The sequence below is a fragment of the Parus major genome, chromosome 11, assembly GCF_001522545.3.
Source record: "Parus major isolate Abel chromosome 11, Parus_major1.1, whole genome shotgun sequence".
Lineage (NCBI taxonomy): Eukaryota > Metazoa > Chordata > Aves > Passeriformes > Paridae > Parus > Parus major.
This window is the reverse complement of record NC_031780.1, coordinates 15208935-15231434: the sequence shown is the minus strand read 5'-3', so window position 1 is coordinate 15231434 and position 22500 is coordinate 15208935. Positions and strand designations below refer to the sequence as shown.

At 37.9% G+C, this 22500-nt stretch overlaps 1 long non-coding RNA gene across 1 annotated transcript; it reads left to right on the top strand.

Moving 5' to 3' along the window:
* The first annotated feature begins 2901 nt into the window (after positions 1–2901).
* LOC117245017 lies at positions 2902–15340 on the top strand. The gene is made up of 4 exons (XR_004499128.1): positions 2902–2951; positions 6372–6493; positions 10786–10893; positions 14441–15340. It is a non-coding gene; the product is annotated as an uncharacterized LOC117245017 (long non-coding RNA).
* The last annotated feature ends 7160 nt before the right edge of the window (positions 15341–22500 follow it).

The following is a 22500-nucleotide window of genomic DNA, read 5'->3' as shown; positions in this document are numbered from 1 at the left end:
CCTAGAGTTTGAGTTATTTTTCCTAAAAGAGACTCTTCTCTTGAATTACCCCAGCCCAAATGTACGCCTTAGGTTGTAAAAAGCAGAGAAGTAGATGTCCTATTATCATAACTTGAAAGAGGTCCATTTAATAATAGCCTGTATTAAACAAGAGTCTGCTAACTATACAGTAAAGACTGTTTTTCACCAGAGAACATAAACCATATGTTTTAAATGCAGCTAAAAATGGATGCAGTGTGCTATTTCCTTTCACCTCAGCCTGCAGTGTATTACTTAGATTTGCAAGGCATAGCCACCACTAGTACTTAACACTGCTGAAAGAGCCACCCTTCAAGGCTTTTTTAACCACAAAGAAAAGAGAAATATAGTAGCATCGATTGTTAAATCCTGGTGCTTGTTACTCACTGCCCGCACACAGAACATCATGCCTTTGTAGCAGTGAGGAGAGTTGGTATTTATCAGGGTTCAGAGCTAGTTCAGCCACACACTTGACAAATTATTTGTGGAATTGTTGTATTCACAGTCACTTAAATAAGAATCTGTCAACACAAGGCTGTGCTTTGTTGCAGCAGGTCTCACAGTTTTTCCTGCGCACTCAAAGAATGATGGATTGGAGGTAATGCAAATTCACTACCATTTTATATGCTGGTGCCTTCTTCATAGACAGGAAACATAGCTCAGTATCATCTTGTAAAATGCCTTAACTGTAAAGGCCTAGTTCAGTGTTGAAAGTGCTTTTTAAAAATGGTATGTTGGAACAAGGAAATGTAATTCAAATATTTTCCTCACGTCTCATTTTACAGACTGCTTGTTGGAGCAGGTGTGCGTTCAGATTTTCCCAGGCTAAGTAGGACATATGCTTATCTGTGCTTGGTAATTAAAACAAATTAATAAATACAATTATTTGATTTTATGGCAACTTAAAAGTTAATACTGTTTAAAGGAGTGTTAAATTTAAAGAGCTCACACAGAAGGAAAAATATGCCCATTTAGGTCACTCAGCTTACTTTGCTGATAGTAATTTTTTTAGTAAATTCATTTGTCCAACAAAAAATGCCTATCTGAAAGCTCTGTAACCTGTTCCAAAAGGTGTAGCTCCTAGTAAAACCCACAATCTTCTGAAACAGCGTTTGCAATATGAAGTAGAAAACCTTACCTGTGCTGGCATCTATTTTTTAGGTTGAGGTCCAAAGGTGGAATGTTTGGAACTCCTGTCCAAAACCCACAGGAGCCCACCTGGGAGCTGGGACATCACTGGGGAGGGATGTAGGGAGCTGGAAGCAGCCCTTGAAGATGTCAGAATGAATAAGGAGAAGTGATAGCAAGCACTGGATGAGACTTTTCTGGAAAGTTCTCATCACAGTGGAATAACTGGAGTTATGGGCTACTTAAGTTATATCTGTGCCTTTTTCTTTGTGGTTGTTCAGGAAAATTGATCTAGAGTAGGAAGAAGCTTGTCTGTGGGGGAGAGGACTTTCTCACAGGCTCATTTCAAGTGTAAGGAATGAACTTGCCAGAAGTTAACACAAATCTCACCTTGTACTGCCTCAAATTCAGAGTGTGTTTCTTTGATAAAGGATAATAATGAGGGAATTCCACAATGTGTACATAAAAATATTTTCCTAAAAATCGACCATAAATTCTGGAGACTGAACATATGACAAATACAATTCACTTGGCTCAGTGCTCTAATGGGAGACCCAGATCAGTGCACTGTTGAAACCCTTGTAGATTATAACAGGTCCTAGGGAATATATTTCCATACACTTCAGGGAGGCCAAATTTTAACCCCAGATACTCTGAGCCTTAAAATCTGAACAGATTCCATAAATTTCAGTGCATGTTTAAGATGTAAGCATTTAGCTGAGTTGCACATCAAGGCTGAAGAAAGCTTCCCTGGCACCCTGGCTGCTTTCTGGGTAGTCTGCTTTGACTTGCTCACTTTTATTCTGTTATAAGGCCTCTGCTTCTCAAGAACCATTAAAAAATTTTGATTTGAATTTTATGCCTGTGAATGGTGTGAACAGGTAGCTCTGCAGGGCAGACCCCTGACCCCCTCCAGTGACCAAGGCATCCCACTGGAGTGCAGAGCAGGGCTTGCTGCTCCTGCAGTATCTCTGCAGGGGTTATCAGCATTCACAGATGTATTTGGAAGCATTTAGATGGCTTCATTTTATTGAGAAATGCCTGTAAAACAGCACTGTATAGCAATTAATCTGCTCTTGTTAGCCTGGCAGAGATGTACAGGTGCCTGTTTCCCTCCAGCCCTGGCCTGTGGTACCTGCTGGCTCGGGGCACTGTGAGCACAGACACCTCCACACTGGCTGGGGAGCTTGGCTGGGACATCCTCATCGTGTGGGCTCTCTGCAGCCTTGGGGAAGGCATCTGCAGCCTCCCAGAGTACCCAGACTTTACAGTATTTCTCCCAACAGCCTTTCAAAGCACTTGGAAGCTTGATGCAATTTCAAAGAGTACAGATTGACTTACAGTATGGGATATAGTATTTTTACTTGCGCCTAAAAACGCTGCTGTGCGGCCAAAAATTCAATCGCCAAGAAATCACACATGGTTCACAACACAGCTCTTTGATAACATTAAAAGTATATGTAATATTTTGAAATCACTGGCCAATTATTTCTAATAGTTTCATGATAATTTATGTAGAGAATCTCTCTGTTGGATGTGTTCCTACTTTGGTCTAAATGTATTTTTGAACACTCTGTCAAACATCCCCATTTGGCACCTATTCTGTTTCACTGAATTTCTTTAGTATGTCCAGATCTCTTGCCAATGTATTTGCAGAACATATTTTGACAGATTTGTCACCAAATTTGTTACTTCTTGTGTTTGGAATGTGTACCAAATTGCAGAGATTAATGTGTGTGTGTTTCCTTTTGGTATAGACTCAACTGGATACTACCTTTGTCTTCTGTGGTGATGAATATAATAAAGTGAGTGATTTTTTTTTTATTAATTTCACAAGTTATTAAGATTTAAAACTGTGGATCTGTCATAGATGTATTGGTTTGTTTTTATGTTTGCAGCTAGAAGCATTCTGAGCAGAATACCTTTAAACTTTAAAGATCTGCGATAGTACATTTCTTATTTGAGCTTTTTAATAGAAATTTTATGTATGTGAAAGCAGTAGCTTCTCCCTCACTTTGCACACACGTACACATGTGTGTATATATATATATCTATAATTTTATTTCAATATGCTTGGATTAACTGAACTATTGAATTTCAATCTGTTGTGCTCTTTCATGAAATAGTCTTCCTATTGAGTTTGTTGGAGCTGAATGAAAATGGTGTATTTAAGGCTGATCATAATCTTTGCCATCATGTTTTTCTTAATATGGTTTTTCTAGATTAAAAGCAATGACAAGATAATGCCTGTTGAAATATAAAGGTCTTTTCTTTGAGGCTCTGCTGCTGGAAGGGGGGTGGCTGAGCTGGCCCCTGGGATATCACATCCAGCACAGAATATTCTGAGCTGGAAGGGACCCACAAGGATCAGCAAGTCCAACTCTTAAGTGAATGGCCCATACAGGGATATTCTGAACTCACACCCTGGGTGTTCTCAGCACTCTGCCCTAACCAGCTGAGCTGTTCTGGGGGCTGTCACAGTCTCTGCAGCCCTGCTCTGACTTCTTTTCCACAACCTGGCACAGCTGAGGGTCCTTTACCATCTCTGGGTGTGGGCAGACCAGGAGAGCACCATGCTTCAGAATGGATGAGCTGTATATCCATGCTGTTTTTTTCTGTTGTCCAGAGAAGTAGGCTGGAAAGATTTAATGAATTAAGTCACCTTTTAAATGTATGTGGACTACTTACATTAGAATTCAGTTTCAATAAGGCCATAGCTCCTCATTATTTTTACCCTGTTGTGGATCGTTTTGTTGTTGGAATTCTTTTGGTCACCCTTAAAGATAATTTCACTGGTGGAGCACCGGGTGGGTCTGGGTGACAGCACTTTCTGAAATGGCAGGGTCCCCCAGGAACACTAGCAAATCTCTGCCTGCCTCTAAGGGCTGCTTTTTTGGGCCACTTCCTCAGTTCTTTTAAAGATGCTGTTCAGCTGGCACAGAGCTCTTTGATTTTTTGCCGCTGGCAGATTGGTTGTTTACTGTGCTGAGTAACACATATCAAATAGTAGATGAATCCTGAAACGGCTGGGTTTGCTGCTGATAGCACCTCTTCCTTCTATCTTTTGAAATGTGAGATTTGATTTTGAGATGTTAGGGGTCTTTCTGAATTGAGGTATATCACCTTTTACAAAGACTTGATCAAAATTTGTAAGTAGCAACAAAAGCAATATTGATTACTGGAATTATGTTGTATAAAAATGCAATTGTGGATCTAAAATATCTCTGGACTAAAATCCAGATTATTTTTCAGTGGAGACTGTCATATTATACCCTTAGAATCTGTGCCTTAATTTCATTTACCTCTGTAGATCTCTGTATTTCTCTTTTCTAATTCTTTAGTTCTATAAATAGAAGTTAAATTTGAACCAGAAATTAATTTTTTAAAATAAGATTTTATCTAATGTCTTACAAAGAATGTGATATGTAATAAGAATGGAAAACATTCCCCAAACAGTTTAGGTTTTTATTCTGATCCTATATAATAATGTCTGATTTTTTGAGCAATTTCTTCTGCCTATCTGGACAAGTTGAGACACAGACTACAATTAGGGCAGAGACACAGTCAGGGCATCAGAGGCTCTTCATCAAAAAGAAATTGTGTTAAGTTAAGATGACAAAAGTAGGATATCTACTCTGTGTCTGTAGTAGTTATAACAACTATACTGCATTTTTGGGTAAATTATTTGTCAAGTGTGAAGCCCAGCATCAGCAAGGGCAGTGATCCTGTGCCAGCTGCTGGCATTCTCCAGAGAAATAGGAGCAATAGGCCATAGAAATAGACTGATCATAACATACTTTTCTTGCCATTAGAGAAGAGTGTAACATAATAGCTGCTCTGCTAGGTTCAGAATACCAAAAAAAATCCTACAAAATAGTGGAGGCCAGGGCAAGATGTGGAATAAGTTAAAATTATAAAGAACAGACTGACCTGACATTGATTCAATTTTCTTTTTGGTTGGAAATTTTTAATCACAGGATATATATTTTGCTTGTCAGGTTTACTATTGACTTTCCTTGTTTCACTGAAATTCTGAAGTTTTGCTACTTGTTGAACTTTTTTGACACAGTGATAACACAATATAAATCAAACACCCTAATCCACACAGAGTAAATCACCAGCTCTTCTGCATAATTTTATTTGAGTGTTAGTAGAAGGCTAACTCTTCCAGACAACTTCTAACAGATTGCTAAATAGGCAAAAAATTTGCTTATTATTATCAGAAAAACTCAGAAGTATGTATGCAGTGAAATATATTTATGGCCATATGAAAAATGAAGTGACCTGTTGGAGACAGCCTGTAGCTCCTGAGGACCAACAAAATGCTTAGGAAGGTTCCACAAAACACATGACATTATTGTGTATATATAAGAAGTAATAATGTCATCTGGTTTTTTTCTGTTTCCTGTTGATTGACTTTTATAGCTTGCAAGCATTATGCTGGATTGTAAATTGCAATAAATTTAATCAAGAATTATTTTATTCAGCCTACTAATGAGGAATAATAGCGTATGTATCAATTAGACATGTCAATTTGTGTGAAGAAATAGATTTACAAAGGGATAGTAGGTAAAAAAAAATATCATTGGTATCAATTCACTTCATTATTTTTAATTTGCTGTGAATATTGAGTGCTTCCAACATAAAATCATTCCTCAATTAAAATAAAACAGCTGTACTCCTATCAGCTTTTCCTTGCTTGTTGTTGCTTACAGATTAGCAGTTGTCATTGGCTTCAGTCTCATGTAATTTCATTAATTTGCAACTATAAATGGATTTAAAAAAAAGAAAATAATAACAAAAAATCTTTGGCTTGTCAATGTACTAAGTATTGTATATAATTTTTTTTTTTTCATATTGCACTGAAAAGGGCTGAACTACTGCAGAAGCAACATTTGGGGGATATCAGACAAACCCCATCCTCTCTGTTCTCCAGCATCAGCAAAGCAATTTGTGAGCACTTTGTTCATTTGGCACTTTTTTATTGCTCTAGAGTCCCTTTCTTGTCTCCAGGTGACCTGTGGTGAACCAGATCCCCCAGACGTGCTCCAGTGCAAACAGGAATCCTGGAGTGCACAGGATTTGCAGCAGGATGAAGGAGCCTCTCACCTTCCTCTGTGAGCAAGTCACTGCTCTTATTTAGAGTCCCAGGGTATCACCAAGCATGTTTATGTCTTCAAGTGACACTTGTGACTCTGTGGTTGTCCTTATTTCTCTTCAAACAGATCAAAAGGCTGACAGTAAGAGCACACAGAGAGAAGCACGAGAGTTCTAAAAGCTACTTTTGCAAGCCCAGATGTGAAAGCGTGGTGCATAATCTCTCCTGTTAACTTCTGTTTCTCTAATAGTAAGTTTTTAATGGCCTTACAAGGTTTTTAATTGGTCTACCTTAACTTGTTTCACCTAAGTCTTATTTTAATGGAAAGTTTAAAAATATAAGTGTGTTTATGTGGTATATAAGAAACATACAAAAAATCAATAATTGTGTGTTTTATATTTTAATAGAAAATAATATTCTCTCAAATGACTGTGGCTTCAAGAATTGAAGGTTAGCTGTACTTCTGATCATTTTTTTCCTGCAGCTGCTGTTGCAGGTTTCAATACCTTTAGCTCCTTCAGACTAAAGGCATTTTATCATGGTGTATTTCTATTATTTTTTTGTTACCGGTGAGAGCTTTTTGATAGAATCCCTAAAAGAGGACTCATGTTTGTAGGGAGACTGAACACATGGAATTTGAATCCTAGTTAACAGTGAATTCTCTATTACAGGAAGTAAAAGCTTATGAATATTTTCCTTGGCTCTGAAAGTGGGAGCTGACACTAGCTCGTATCGGAGAATTTTAACTAATGATTATGACAATACTTATCTGCTAATTTGTTTCTCCATGTCTGGAATCAGTATGCTAAATATGTGTGAAATTTTTGGAGCTCATGTTAAATTTCAACTAGCCAAATACTTATCTACATTTCACTATTATTGAAATAATGATAGTAATAATAATGATAATAAATAATAGTAAACACAGCAACTGCTTCTTTTTGAGTTCACTCAACTAAAGTAGGAGATCATGGCATAGGCTGAACACATCTTCATTATTTTGATAAATCTAGAGTTGTCATTTAACACCAAAGGTTTGTTAGAAAAAAAAAACAGTGTGAGTTTTTTAATGCCATGGTATTGTGTAGATATCTACATATTCCAAAACTGACTGAGAAGTGCTGATTACTGTACACACTCCTAACATATAAATATGTGTAATCTATAACAGTATCTGCAGCAGGACTTGAGCTAATTCATTTATCTCAGTTAATATATTTGCTAAACTATCATGCTAGGTTTGATGCCAAACTTCTTAGGTGATGTTGAAGAATTTTCTCAATTGTACAAACATAAGAAAGCTTTCAGATTGTGAGAGAAAATGGCAAACAGGAAATTGGTATTACAGGCTTGATTGCTGAATTTCTGAAAATGTAAATAATTATGAGTTGGGATACTGTTATTTACAAATAAGCAGTATATTTATCAGTTAGTTATCAACTGTCAATCGTTTTTTGTATTTCCTGTTCATATGCTTGAATCTGTTAATATATTGAATTGTCTGTGTTTTGTGTCTCTTTAGTGTTGGAATTATATTGAGCAATATGGTTGCCTGTTTAACAAATGTGATCATTGTTTCTATAAATATATGCAAATCAGGATACTTTTTTAATCAATAAATTTATTTCTGTTTGAAGAAGAAACCTCAGAAAACTCTCAGTGTACTGAGAGAAACTCAAGTTAAAGGATGGCTCTTATGGAATGAGAGGAAGCTGCAGCATCATTCAAACATTTCTTGTGCTGCTGAGACTGCCTGAGAGCTCCAGTCAGTGCAGTCTGCAGGGATATTCCTGAAGATCCAGCTGCTGTAGCTCTGACTCTTTTCCAGTCTCTTTTTACAAAGATTCATCTCTGCTGTCCATCCTGGTAGTCTCTGGTGCAGACTGGCCTCTGTCCATGATGCCAGACTCCTGCTGGGCCTCTTGGCACAGGTCAGAATGAAAAACTCAAATTTTATATCTCAGTGGAGAACCATCACCAACCATAAATGCACATATTATTCCTGCTGAAGAGCTGATGCTTCTGTCACTTGACTGTTGTAGCAGCTAAACCTTAAACTTACAAAATTTTAACATTCCTGATATGAAAACCAGCTTAATGAGATAAGGACTCAAATAATAAAAAGAGGAACAAATTATTATATTTTTTTTTATGTTCTTGAAACACATTCATCATGCAGCAGACCATTCTTCAAATCACAAGCAGTTTTTAAAACCAAGGTGGAAATTAATTTTATCAGCCCTGTGTCTTAGAAAGTACCCTCCCTCCTTGAACATTATTTGTCTGTGTGAAGCTATGACTGAGTTTACAGGCTTAGCAAGGCCATCAGTGATTTGCTTTATACAGCTCTTCAGTATTGCCCTACACACCAATAATCCTTTAGTATAATAAAATACATGTCTTTCCTTCTTTACTAGAAGTTATAGAGAAGTCTTCTGATCATCCAGCTATGAAAAGCACCATGACTGGTTCTGCCCAGAAGCTGCATGAATACATGTGGAGCAGAAAAGTTGCTCTTTATAGCCAGCTGTAAAATTCTTTCAAGCCCTGTGAATGTTCAAGCCTGAGAAGGCTTTTCTCACCAAGATATAGAATAGCTTCAGCGTACCAGCCTTCAGCAGTGTGTATAAGTCAAGATTTCACTCCAAGCCTTTCACTCCACTTTATTGGTGAAACTCAAAGTCAGCCAGCCCATTTCAAGAAGAAAAATGGCATTTGGTTCCAGTAAGCATCCACAGAACACACTCCAGATTTGACAAACGTTGTAATTAGTTGCTTTTGTGTGTTTAGTACACAGTGCAAATGCTGTAAAATGTTTTTCACATGATGCAACATTGCCAGCAGATAATCACTGGAGCAGTAAACCAAAAGAATTTGTGTATATCCTACAAGCTGCAAGAGGATAAGAAAATGTAAACAAAAACTAACAGCTGAATTTTTCAGATGATACCATTCCTTTTCTTTTGTTAAATGGATTTGTTTTTAAATGTTACTTTTTGTCACTTTCTCTAGAAATTGATTAGAAAACCCTAAACCAATGTTGTGAAAATGCTTTTGTTTCTGTTCTAGTTTTGATTGTGTGAATCTTTTTAGAACATTTTCAGTTTAATTATGCAGCACTAAAAATTGCAATTAAACTGAATTTGCAATTGAAACTGCTCATTTTAGTTAACTGTCAAATTTACTATGGCGTTGTGAAATAAGAGGCCTTTATTATTATGAGGCGTTTTGAAAAAAATTACCTTTTAAACAGGAGAAAAATGTCATGTCCCTCAGTCCTATGTGAATGAGCCAATGGTTTAAAGAGCTACCTGAGCAGTGAAGCTGCTAACTCTCTAAGCACAATGGAGTTTCTTCCAGGTGATGTCCTAAAATATTGGTAAAATGTAAGTATGGACAGTATTGAATAAAGTCTTCTTTTTGTGTATTTAGTATCTTTTGTGAAATGCATTTTTCAAAGGTAGGTGGAAGGCTAAAGTTGCTTTAAAGTAGTCTAGTGATAATCTACTTGTCTTAGGGATATCTGACATGCCCTGTTTTGTGGGATGCTATGATGCAATTTGATGGATATTGTGTATTATATGAGACTGTACAAATCTTAATATCTCTGTTCCTCTGTTTTAGCATGTGATGTACAGCTCTGTGTACATAGAGCAGCTCAGATGAGTGTCTGAGACTACCCTTTTCCTCTAAGCCCTAGGCATTTTTATCACTGTGCCAATAAAAGGAAGGGGATTTATGAGGTACTGCTTTTTAATTCATTCAATTCTCTGTTCATTGTGAGGTTAATGTTGTTGATCTATTTTTCTCTTGAAACAAATAAAAACAATATGTGCTGACACTGACTTTGACTTTTGACATGGGAGATAGAGGTCAACATTTAATTCTATATTTATAGACTGCATGAACAATATTATCTGTATTAAAAACTGTTCACTCAGTCCTTGTCATTTTACAACTTAGTTCAGTAGCTTATATCACATTGAACATTTTCTCCAACTCTGATCAAGGTGCCATCATTCACAGCAGTTCACTGAAGGGGTTGTCAGCCTTTCCATTAAAAACACTTTTTTTTCAGGGGTTCATAATTTGACTAGGTAAAATAATTACACCAAGACTGACTGGGGCTTTATTTTAAGCAAAATATCCATAAAAATATACCCTACTCCCAGAACCCAAAACCCAACAAAGAACCCAAATAAAGAAAGGAGTTGACTTGTATGGCACGTATGACATGGCCATTTTTATTTAAGAAAATGATGTGATTTATCAAACAGGTATAACACTGCTTAAATCTTTAACCATTTCTTTATATCTGAAATATTCTTGGCTGTGTATAAGAGGTGCTTGTCTATCAACTTTTAGGTGCCTCATGCCCAAACTCCTGAGAAATTGGGTACCAATGACACAGTTAATGGTGTGATGATTGTAATGAGTGTGCCAGGTCCAGCTGTACCTGTGTAAGCCCCCTCACAGAGGAACTTTCATTTCTGGAGGGTGTTGTCCTTCTCAGATGAAAAGAATAATTTTTTCCTTTCCAGGAAAGGTGAAGGAAGGACAATCCCATTTTATTTTAGTGGATACAGAAGTACTACAGTTGTGCATGAGCGTTCCTTGGGATCTGGAAAAGGACCTTCAGATCCCTTCAGGTAAAGTGATTTTACTGAGACAAATCAGACTTTCTGTGCTGTTCTGACATTCCTGGGTGTAAGGGCCTTTGCGGATTTTTAGGAGATAAGGGCACATATAAATGTTCTGCTGCTTGTGGGATGAAGGCCTGTGCTGTACCTTTATATTCAGGAAAGAAACTGAGCTATCAGTGCAATTATTATTTATCTGCATTTGTTTTCAGAGATTATCTAGTCTTCTTTGAGTCAGTGGCAAGAAATATGAGATTAAAGTTGTCTTTCTGTGCAAACAATCAGTAATATTTTCCACTGGTCGCTTTTTTCATCTAAATATGTATTTCCTTGGTAGTAACAAGAACAAACAAAATGGAATAACCCATACGGTTTAATCTATGTGTTTTTAAAATATCTTAGCATGTACCATATTTATGTAAAAAAAAGTCTAAAATAGCTATTACAATCTGTAAGTTTTTGAAATATGGGAGGTTTTATATTAATATGTATATACATTGGTCCATATTAAATGCCAAGGTATATTAAGTAAGGTTTATAGAAATTATTATGCATTTTTAAAGTGTTCTGTAATTCATGTATCATTCTTGGAAAGCAGAGAATCTGCCACATTTTGTATGTGACTATCTTAATAAGGGCTGTGAAACCGAAACATTGATGGATCATGTTACATACCAGGCATATCTGAAAAGTTTTTCATTAAAATGAACTCGTAAAGACTCTTAGTGCTTGCTTCTCAGCAGATGGCAAGAGGTGTTTATTTGCCTTATGGAATTCTTTCTGTTTATATACAGAGAAACAGAGAGGACAGCTCTGAAAGATCCAGTTAATACTTGTAGGACTACTTAAAATATATATGGTTACTATTAGGACTAAAAGTTCAGTCATACACTTTTTTTTTAATTAGTTCTACCTTTACATTAGAACTGTTCCAAATATTGGGCTTTCTTGGAAAAAAATAGAAATATATCTTTCTGCTGTAGAATCCAGTGTGATAAAGATTTTAATATAAGGGCTTTTTTAAAGTCAAATCTTTTCCATTCTGTCTCTTTCCTTCCTTCTGTCTGCCTGATTTGCTGTTAAATAGCTCCTGCTCTATTTCTGGCACTTCTGAACTTTATTTCTCTTTCCTTGTCCTTTTTCTTTCCATCTGTTTGCTGGTTTCATTGTCTCTTAGCTGCCGGTCCCCATTATTATACCCTTCAATCTGCAAATCCTCTCCCATATGTGCTCTTGTCCTTCCCTAGGCCTCCTGCCTTTTGATTTTTTCCAGATCTCATTTCCTTTTCACCTGATCTGGCTTTATTCAACTCTGCTCTTGTCTATCTTTCAGCCTGTCTCAGGCCTCCCTTTTTCCTTCTGTCCAGTTGTGAATCCATAAACTAAACAAGACTTTGGCAGAAGAAGTCAACAAATGTGGTGTTCAGACCAGAACTTGACAGCTGGAAAAGGAAAAGGGGGATGCAAAAGCCAAACTTTTGATTAGGCTGGTGTGAATACTTTTTAATGAACAAAACATTCATTGAATGTAACCTCTTCTGCTTTCAAAGTTTCCTGCAACAGATTGAGACATTCTGTATTTTATGTAGTTAATATTATTTATGAATTTTATTTGAACATATTCCTGATATGTTTGCAACAGTTTATGCTAGGAACCATGCTTTGTACTGTCTTGGGCATTTGCAGGGATATAAAATGTTATTATTTGAATTTCTGGCTTGGGTGAATTACAGAATTAGGAATTGTGCAGATTGGAGACTTCATCAGTATAAAATTAAAAATTCATAATTATAGTTAGGGAATTGAAATTTAATTTAAGGTGTGATTTGAAGTTAGAATTTGTTTTTTTCTAGAAAGATTTAAAGAACTGCCAAATATTATTACATCAAATGACATTTTAAGTCGGAATGGACCAAATGTCAGTTATTTTTGCCAAATTCCTCTAAAATCCCTGAACAAGTAATCTTACTAATTTGCAGACTGCCTGCTCTCTCTAAGTTTGGTACCTTGCATCTGTGCTAACCAAAAATAAAGCTTTAAGTATTTGATTGGGTTGAGTTTGGGGTTTTCTATGCTGTGCTGCTTTACTGAGGGCTCCATCAGGTTTGCAGGAGTGTCAGCACATTTACATGGGTTAGGGCCCATTAGGGGTACATACACCTGCAAATAGCAAACGAATTAAGGCTGGGTTCCCCCAACCTGACAGCATCAAAAATACCCAGAGCTAAATTTTGGATGAAAGACTAAAAGGCTAATCTGAAAATTGCATACTCTGTCCACAGCTCCCTGGTTAAATGGTGTCCCCTTCACCTGAAACCGCTTCAAAATTCCTGATCTTGCTTTAAATAAGTAAACTTAAAACCCTAGTATTGTTTCTATGATAACAGCGTTTTAGTTACAGCTCCCAATTAAAAAATTAATTCCCCAGTCTGAAGGCGTCAGACTGGATTACATTCTTTGTTAAAGGAAAAAAGAAAGAATCTTCTGTCTGGTGACCTTTATTTTGGCTAAAGGCTAATAGACATTGAGCTCTAGAGAGAAAATTCTCCCAGGAAATGCGCATACTGATATAACTTTATTTACATTATTGTTTTCTAATTCAAATAAGAGTGCTGCTTTTGGGGCTATGTACTTGGTTTCCCTGCGTGGCTTTGTAGCTGAAGCTCTTGCAGCCCCTGCCAGCAGCTGTGGCCTCGGTGGGTGTTGGGGCACTTGGGGCACTTTTGCTGCTGCTTCCCCAGCACACTCTGCCTTAGCTGTGCCTGGAGAAAGCTGGGCCTGTCCTGGATGGACACTTGGATGTCTGTGTGCTGTTCTGCACCGCAGGTTTCTTCTCCTGGGTTATATTGCCTGGGTGGCAGCCAGTCCCTTGTGCTGCTGTGTGAGTGTAAAGGGCACAGGACAGCCTCAGACCTCCTGGAAGACACTGATGTGATGGCAGGGGAAGAACCTCTTTGCAGAGCTGTGACAGAGAATGAGAGTCACAGGAGATTGTTAGAAACTGCTGGTCAGAGGGAGGCAAAGGAAGAGATCTGCCTGGAAGGACAAAGGATGAGGGGTCTTGTCTGAAGGTCCCTCCTGTGGTTTGTGTTTGGGTGTAGCCATTTAAGAGCTCACAGCCCTGCTCTGGGCCCATTTTAACACCAGAGTTTCACCTACCTGCATCATAGAGAAGTTTGAGTGGAATAACAGGTAGGTCATATTTGCACAGGGAAGTGGTCCTCCACATTAGGATTGATTCCCACCCTTGAGACAGAGGCTCTCCTCCATTATAAAACTGCCACAGGAATTCCCTCCTGGAGTACTTGAGCAGACTACACTGTGCCTTGCTGGCTCATGAACTCCTCTTGCCCATTTACAGGTGTCTCACTTATCAATGCCACATCCAGGCACAGCTAGTCAATGTTTTTCACTGGATAGTGGTGGAGTTTTGGGGCTTTTTAAAATTACACTTAGAGCTCTGGAGTAGAGAAGCCCTGGCTGGGAAAGTTGATTTTCCTCTGTTCTGAAGCAAAACCAAGCAAACTGCTCTCTTTTATGTTTTTCTGTCTTGCAGGCTATCCCAGTGGCCTTACTCTTGAAGAGGAGAGCGCAAGGAGCCTTCTCTTCTGCACCTAGAATAAAAAGTGAGCACATTCCTTCTGACTGGCAGCACCAGTGCTTTTCTGGCTGATGATGCAGGGACATTGAGCTTGCTTTAAGGCAATTCAGTAATTTCCCTGGAACAACACACCTTCAGGAGTGGAAGATCTGCAATGAAATATACATTGTCTAGAGAATGCTTTATTGCTCACTGTCTAACAACAGCCTCTCCTGTGGAATTTGCTGAAAGTCTGCTGTTTTACATCCATTTACTTCAGTTTTCACTCCTGTGAAAGGGAAGAGAAGATAAGAAGTAATGTTAGGAGACTGGTATCTGCTACTATTTGTTATCAAGGTTTTGTATCCTAGGACATTGTTTTCCCATCTTAACTGGTAATGTTCCTCAAAAACTCAAAAAAACTACCACATCAGTAATGAATCTTTGCTGATGGACATCAGATGTTTTTCTGGGGTTTAAAAGAGTCTAAAAGAAATCAAATTATTCAATCCTTAGAAGAGTTAACAGGTGTTCATATCAGAGAGGGAATGAAATATTGCTTCAGGTAGGGAAATAGTGCTGTAGTGCACCAGTAAATCAGAATGCTCTTGTTCTGAGCTGACTGAACTTTCTTTCAGTAGTTCAGCATATCTTTGTTTATAAATCTAAATGCTATTGTGTTGTATTGTACTTTGCAGTGTAATAAATTGTAACATTCAGCATTAACTGGTCAGGCTTCAGTGATAACAAAAGTTCAGCAGCCTGGTGGCACTCTGATCAATATTGCTTTCTATTAATAGTATTGTTACAAATTGAAGTTTTATTTAAATTAGACAATGCTGAGAAGCTTACAGTGGATCAATAAACTAAAATACAGTAACGGATTTTAATTCATGGCTGATATGCTGCTAGTCTTTTGTCACATGCATCCTTAATGTCCCCTAAACAAAATCACATTTACATATCCTGTTGTCTGGCAAAGCTGCAAGACTGTTTTAAAGAAGGAAGATTGTGCTGTGCAGTGAGCAGGAAAGATGTTGGATAGGAGGGGAAAAGGCCAGATAGCTTCTGTTTGGTTGGGGATTTTCTGTGTGCTTGTTTGGCCATTTTTCTACCCAGTGAATCAGTTTAACCTGAGCTATAGATGGTGCTCGTGCTTGGATTCTGCTCTGCTATTCACACCAACATTTCTCCAGTGACAGCAGAACTGTTTTTCTGTTACTTCCTCTCTAATTATGAGATTAGATTGCAGTTAATATGATATGTCTTGTTCTTAGGGGCCACCAGCTTTTGGTGTTTGATTGGGAATATGACAACCCAAAGACTACTGAACAATATTTTTAGTACTTTTGCTTGAATTAAAATATGAGGTTTTCTTGCAATTATTAGAATTTGATTTCTGTCAGCTCTATCTAATCATTAGGTGATAGTTCATATGTGAGCCACCAACAATATCTGAGCAATCAGCCCTGGGTGTGTGCATCGGCTGAAGACAAAGGAATTGATGTGTTCCTGCTGACACAAGAGGAATGGTCAAGAATCTTAATTATATATTAATCATCATGGTCAGCTGGCACAACCAACAGAGTCCCTTCAACAAAACCCAAAATAAACTTGGAATAATGGTGTCATAAAAATCACTATAGAGATTTTACAATGCCACTGATTTATCTGAAGAGTTTTGAGATGGGTGACTAATAGGGAGATTTGCCATTATACACTGTTGAATTTTAAGTCTAAATATTCTTAGAAGAATTCCTATTTTGTTCTTCCAATAGCAAGCATTGGTGCTTTAGAGCTGAGGACATAGCTCAGTCTGACCTCCTAAATGTTGCAGATAAAAGAAAGAGATGAAAAAATGCCTTATATACTATATGTCTAACAAGATTTGTAAGTGTATTCCTTTACCAAAAAAGATCCAGCCCTTTTTTCCAATAGTAACTCTAGCTGTCACAGCCTAGGCTGTGTCCCTCTCCCAATGTGTCCTGACCCTTCACATGTCCTGCTGCTTCACACACAGACCTGGTTCTGTGCACTTGTTATGGGCACAGTAACAATCACTGCCCTTCCGTGTCTCTGCTCCAAACTCCACTTTGGATCTCACCGCTACTTTTCTTCCTTCCCACCAGATGTTTCAGGCAAGTCCAGAAGCAGGCCAAAGATTTAAAATACCTGCCCTTGAGAAGGTTGTGGCAGAAAGGTTTACAGAGAAAACAGAGAGGTTAGTGGGAAATTAGAAAACAAAAGTTCTGGATTAACTAAATAAAACATGTCTTCTCTGCCTGAGATTAACTGTTCTATCTGTCACGTCTGGAGATGGACAAAGCAGGGATGTTTGTGGCAGATGTATGGGGGAGTGTGTGAATCTTCCTTCTGATGTCTGGATGTGGGAGGCACAGCAGGAGTGAGTGTCACAGGGATGTGGAGAGTTAAGGGGGTGAGAAGAGGGGATCCTTGAGGCACTACAGAGGTATTTCGCTTTCCCTCATCATCCCTCTGGGAAGTGTGCACAATAACAAATTGGGATAGGAGATATCATATAGGAGATATCAGGTGGGCCTGAAGGACACTGAAAATCCTCTCAGTTGTGGAAGGGTCTGAGCTCACGGGAAAGTAACAGCACAGCCAAATGTTTTGTATTTCTCCCAGTTTGATGATTCTTTTGTCCTCTGAGTTATCTTGTCCTCAGGGTCAGTAATCTTTGCATACTGATACTTTTGCCTTCTGAAGTTTTGCTTTCCTTCTGGCCTTGTGTTTCCCTACAAGTCTCTAAGCCTTTTTAAAAATATTTTTATTTTTCTCCCTTCTCTGCTGCCACCAGGTTATTCCCCCTTCTTCCACCTACTGCTGTGGCTGCTGCCTCCTCAGTGTGTGAAGTACCATTCACATCAAATAAAGAAGGAAGTAGAGCAGGCTTTTAACTTCAGCTGTGGGCACAGCTGGGGGGAGCTGCTTTCTAGCAGCAGGAAACATTGTCTTCTTGTTCTGTAAGAATTTCTGAGGCTGGTTTTCCCAGATCAAAATGTAAAAGAGACTGCATCCAGAGATTATACTTATATGTGTGTGGGTATATAGATTAATATACACACACATACAAAAATAATATATTTTCTTTAATCTTGACCTTCTCTCCTCAGAGGAAGACTTTCCTCCTCCACCTCAGCAGTGATGGGAATCTCCCTGAGAGACCTAAACCTATGGAGTGTAAAAACTGGAGAGAGATTATCTTGTGCCTTTTTCTGGTTTTTGTCATCGTTCTCCTTTTTGGTTGGATGACAGCACTGTGATCTAGAGAGAGAGTGAGACAAGCAAACTGGCTGTACTCTGCCCCATTTGGCAGGGAATACTAAGATCCTCTGAAATTAAAGTCCGTAGTTTTAATAGCATTTTTGAGACCTCATCTTGCATATTAGAACTTAGCCAGGTATTAGGTAATTTAGATAATAAATTCTCTTCAAAGTGACCCATCATCTTAGTATTTATTTTTTTCTAGAGGATGTAAGGCATAAAAGCAAGCTTTGTAGTTTTATATCTGTCAGCATGTCACATAAATATCTCAGTAACTACTGATCTTATCACCATAAAACTTCCATTTATACAGTTAGACATGTCATGTTGGTCAGTTGCACAAAAAGTTAAGTACATGCAATATTAAACTCCAACCCATGCCAGCTCCATTAGCCCACATCTTGAAGTTCTCTCTGAACACTATTAGAGAAGTGGGGGAGGAGCAGGAGCAGCATACAGACAAGGATGGACTCATGTTGAAAGTTACTGAAATGATGAAAGAGTTTGCAGAGGGGTGTTTGGAGTCTTTGCATTTCCCTGAAAATCAAAAGATCTGTTTTCTGTTTGATGAATGACTTTAATAGTTTTAATGACCTCATATAATTTATTTGATTATATTGTTCATTTTTATTAGAAAATCGGCCTAGCAGTGTTTCAATTTGCATCACATTTGCACATCAGAATTGAACTCTGATCTAAACTTGCAAATCTTAAAACTTATATTACATTTTACCATTTTTAGATTAAGAGTTAAATTCAAAAAATGCTGGAATTACTTATTGTTTTAGGATTCAGACTGGCTCATAACACACTTGGCAGGAATGTGTCTTTAAAAAGCATTGTAAGCAATTATTTTTTTCTAGAGTAAAATTTGTTGGGAGTAATAGTTTAGAATCAATTTATTAATTTGATTTATGTTTTGAAAATTCCCATGAATACTTCAATTAATACTGTTGACTAGCCTTTTGCTTCATTTTTCATTTGCCCCTTGGAAATGTATTTGTAGAAATATCTTACATAGTAAGATTGTATGTGAGTCAAGGCATTGTCAGGTTAGGTGAAGTTAAAGGATAGTTTTACAAAAACATGCATGCTTAGTTGTCTGCCTAAGTTTATCAAATTAGTTAATTTTATGTATGGAGTTAATGAGAAAAAAATAATTGAAAATATGTAATTTAGTTCTCTGTGAGGCCTGGAAACTAAATTGGCTCTTCTCGTGCACACATGCTTCTAGAGATACTTGCAGCAAATTGCAGGTAAAGTAAACATTAGGTGCCACACACATACATCTGCCTAGGCCAAATTATTCAGCTTCTGGAAAGTATTAAGAAAGTCCCTAACTTTGCATCTTTGTTTTTGTTTTTACATTTGTGTGGATTCGGCAGGGTAGCACATTATTTACTCTAAGAAATACAGAGAACATCTCTCATACTTATCTTTACAGAAATCCATGAGGCTGCATTTTTTTGGCAGCACTGATAGCAGAAAATCTTTCTGTTGTTAATGATACAAAATCGACTTTGCTATGGTATTCCCTACAGAAAACAGTGCATTAAAAATAATGGTGGTTAAATTTGTATGTGCTCAAGAGTGTTACAGTGTGAGGGGTGAGTCATGTGTTCAGAAACAGTGAGACATTTGCAATGCTGAAAACATGCATGCTGTGTAAAAGCACGTGGCTTCCCTAATTTCAGTTAAACCACTTAAGTATTGTCTCCAATTTTTCATTTATAAAGCTGTGTTTAATTTAAGACTGGGTTGAGTGTGCTTGTCACTGAGTCCACTATTGGCAAGAGTGGTCATTATAAAAATATTAAAACTAACCTTGATTTGCCAGGATCCCAAATGAAGAGGAATCAAGGAAAAATTTGAGTAGTGGCCTTTTTCTCTTCTCCTGAAGGAGACATTATCAACTCATTAGCTACAAGCCTGCACAGAGGCCCCAACTGTGACTCTTAAAGCAAGAAATACATTTCTTGTGGTTAAGATTGACTTTCAGCATGCCAGCTGTCCCTCTTTTGGAAGGATTGGCCTTATTTTTCAAGTAGAACATGTGCCATCTTGATTACCCAAACTCTTAATTCAATGCTGCTTTATGCTTTGTCTCCTCAAAATATCCCTTATATCCAGCTTTGATTGGTGGGTAGATGTACCAGTACTGATCAGCTTAATTACCAGTGTGAGGCAGCGCAATGCAGACATGAGGTAGCAGCACACCTTTCCCAGCATTCTGAGGTAATTAACCAAAAAATATTTCCCTGCCACCTGTCTAGCCTTGGAGAAAATCCAGTTTTCTTTCCAAGCTATGGGAAGGGGGGATCAGAGCAGAGTTTGGGTAGAAAGATGGTTATCCATGTGGTTTTTGTTCTTCCCAGAGTCATCTGCAATGGTTGAGGATGGAGGGTGAGGCTGCTACCCCCTGTCTTTCCCAGCTCTCAGTATTGTATCTGTAGAAAAAATATATGAAGAATTAAGGTGAACCATGTAGGAAACCATGAGCTGAAATCTTCCAGGGTTCATGAAGACTAGAATGCTGAATATACTTTTGGATGCATCAAGAACAAGCATCAACAAAATTTGGATTTACTGCAGCCAGGTTAAAATTCTTCTTTTTTTTTTTTTTTTCCCTCAGTTGTTCAAGGTTTAAAATCAATTCAATAGCAATAGAAAGGCTAAATGTTTTGTGGGTCCAGTGCTTAAAGGAAATATGCTGTAATTCTTACCATGCCTGTGTGAAAACTTATATAGTCCAGTTACATTCATTATCTACAGCAAATTAAATATAAAAATCTCTCACTCGTCACTGCTTACATTGATACAGCATTCCAAACCAAAAGAAACAGTATAAAGCATCATAAAAATATAAAGTGGATAAAAAAATGGTGCTTTTGATTTTATTTTTAAATATTTTTGTTTCTTATACTGAAAAGGCACATCAAAAATTAAAAAGTGATGATAGCAATTCTGGAATAACTTCTGAGTTCTGATGGATTGTAAAGCATGCAAGCTAATGGATGTAGTCATCCATCCATGAAGAAGACTTCTATGGTTAAAGCATCCCAGCTGATCTAAAATATTTTTCTAAGACACTGACATACCTTATGGTTTCAAGTGGTCTTTAACTGCTTTTGATTCAATGAGGATTGTACAAAACAAATAACTTTGCCATTATACTAAAGCCTATTCCCATGTCACGTTTCCAGAAAACAACTCATGTTTGAGACAAGTTCAGTTATCTGTAGTTATATTTTTATTTTTTTTAATGCTGGAATAGTAATTCTGCCATGGCTCAGGAATAGCTAATGGAATTTCATTCAAGCCTCGTTTAAAAAACAAAACCCCATACTTTTTGGCAGGATACAAGTGGGAAGAGATTTAGTCCACAAGATATATTTTATCCTGGCATGTAGGAGAACAGTTGGTGGAAAATGGTTTCCCCTGTAGCCAGTTAGAAACTTTAACTATCTGCCAGTGATTGCTGTGAATGTGCTGCATGACATGTCATGAGAATTCACATAAATAAAAAGGGAAAAGCATCCAGTTCAGGACTGCATCTATGGGAGGGTTGGAAAGAAATATATGATGAGAGGGAGAGAAGAGTTCTATAATCAAAACTTCTAGGAGTAGACCTCTGGAGCCCTGGCTGGGATACTGAGACCTTCTGCAGTAGTTGTTTTTGGATTACATTTATTACTCTGTCTGCCCTGAAATGAGGATAATGAGGAAGGTTAAAAGGCAAGTTTATTGTTAGTGTTTATAGGCTCATTGTTCAGAATTGCATTAGTTGTAAATGTGACACTATAATACAAACAGAACTTACAACATCTGAAATTTAAAACTGTTGAAAAAAATTTAAAAGAATCCATAGAGTACAAAAATTTCTAAGGAATGTAAGTGTTCATGTTAAGCAGAATTTAAGTGTCTACAGTTTACCACTTTACTGACTTTATCTGGTCAGATGTGACTCTTATCCATGTTTCTTTAATCTTTTTAGCCAGTTGAAATTTCTGATGAATTTTGGAAGTTCAAGCAAACTTGATAAAAACATCTCACTCCCACCCATGCTATTTAATTCCTACTTGATAACTTGCTCTTCAGTTCCTGTGGCTTTAATGAGGTCAGAAATAGTGCCAGAATTACTAAGCTATATGTTGAGACCCCAGGCATTTGACTAGAAAGTGGAATTTTGGAAGCAGTATCTCCCAGTTATTCAGTTTTAGCACAAATCCTGATAATGAAACAGCATTAAAGCTTTTAAAGTTTGCAGTCGTGATTACCTGCAGAGGTGGTGGTAACTGGCCCACGGTGTGCTGTTGTTACAGCCAGGGGAGGTTTCGAGGTCTCTTGGCTGCCATTAATGAAAAGGTGTGAAGTTTTTATGTAGCTTCATCTTGCCCTTTCAGGCACCCCAAGCCTTCAGCTTGGTGAGATGGGGGAGTGAAAGGCATCTGAGTTCTCCTGTGCCATGCAGAGGGCCTGGATTGACAACCAATGGATCTGTGAGAGCCAGCAGGCCGCTCTGGAGATTTTGGGGATTTGTTTCCTGGGTAGCTACATTCAAGGGAGAAAAATCCCAATCAGGCAGGAGCTTGAACTTGTGCAAAAGGCAAAAGGCTCCTGCAGTGTTGATGTTTTGTGAAGAGATGCGTTGGGGACCTGTGGGGAGCGTGGCCTCCCCCTCAAGTGGTGGCAGGCGGGGGGGTGTCCATGAAGCCAAGAGCCAGCCTGAGCCTCTGGGCAGTGCTGGG